Below are 1,337 nucleotides of genomic sequence, written 5' to 3' on the forward strand. Positions count from 1 at the left end.
GGATTCACGTCCTCTCCTCTCCTCACAGGTTCGGCCAGGGCACTTATGTCAATGGCCTTGCACTCTCCTTTTGGGTTCTCTTCTGTATTGCTTGGGAGAGTACTAGGAGGGTTTCAGTGATCCTTTTACTCAGCTGGCCCACTTGTGCTTCCAGATTTCTAATGGAAGACCTTGTTTCATTCATGAAACTTACAGTGGCCTTAGATAGATCAGAGACTAGATTTGCTAAATTAGAAGCATTTTGTTCAGAGTTCTCTGTCTGTTGCTGAGTTGATGATGGAAAAGGCTTGCTATTGCTAAACCTGTTTTTTCCACCATTATTAAAGCCTTGTTGGGGCTTTTGATCCTTCCATGAGAAATTTGGATGATTTCTCCATGTTGAGTTATAGGTGTTTCCATAAGGTTCACCTAAGTAATTTACCTCTGCTATTGCAGGGTTCTCAGGATCATAGGCTTCTTCTTCAGAAGATGCCTCTTGAGTACTGTTGGATGCAGCTTGCATTCCATGCAGACTCTGAGAAATCATATTGACTTGCTGAGTCAATATTTTGTTCTGAGCCAATATGGCATTCAGAGTATCAACCTCAAGAACTCCCTTCTTCATAGGCGTCCCATTGATTACAGGATTCCTTTCAGAAGTGTACATGAACTGGTTATTAGCAACCATGTCAATGAGTTCTTGAACTTCTGCAGGCGTTTTCTTTAGGTGAATGGATCCACCTGCAGAAGTGTCCAGTGACATCTTTGATAGCTCAGATAAACCATCATAGAATATATCCAGGATGGTCCATTCTGAAAGCATGTCAGAAGGGCACTTTTTGGTCAACTGTTTGTATCTTTCCCAAGCTTCATAGAGAGATTCACCTTCTTTCTGTCTGAAGGTTTGAACATCAGCTCTAAGCTTGCTCAGCTTTTGAGGAGGAAAGTACTTGGCTAAGAAAGCCGTGACCAGCTTATCCCAAGAGTTCAGGCTGTCTTTAGGTTGAGAATCCAACCATAATCTAGCTCTGTCTCTTACAGCAAAAGGGAAAAGCATGAGCCTGTAGACTTCAGGATCTACTCCATTAGTCTTAACAGTATCACATATCTGCAAGAATTCAGTTAAGAACTGAAAAGGATCTTCAGATGGAAGTCCATGAAACTTGCAGTTCTGCTGCATTAGAGAAACTAATTGAGGTTTAAGCTCAAAGTTGTTTGCTCCAATGGAAGGAATGGAGATGCTTCTTCCATGTAAATTGGAATTAGGTGCAGTAAAGTCACCAAGCATCTTACTTGCATTATTATTATTTTCGGCTGCCATCTCCTTTTCCTGTTCGAAAATTTCTGAAAGGTTATCT

At 41.3% G+C, this 1,337-nt stretch overlaps 1 non-coding gene across 1 annotated transcript; it reads left to right on the plus strand.

Moving 5' to 3' along the window:
- The first annotated feature begins 796 nt into the window (after positions 1–796).
- On the plus strand, positions 797–904 carry LOC148576814 (small nucleolar RNA R71). The gene has a single exon (XR_015903813.1). It is a non-coding gene; the product is annotated as a small nucleolar RNA R71 (small nucleolar RNA).
- The last annotated feature ends 433 nt before the right edge of the window (positions 905–1,337 follow it).

This window comes from Arachis ipaensis, chromosome B1 (genome assembly GCF_059453495.1).
Source record: "Arachis ipaensis isolate K30076 ecotype BB chromosome B1, ASM5945349v1, whole genome shotgun sequence".
NCBI classification, from domain to species: domain Eukaryota; kingdom Viridiplantae; phylum Streptophyta; class Magnoliopsida; order Fabales; family Fabaceae; genus Arachis; species Arachis ipaensis.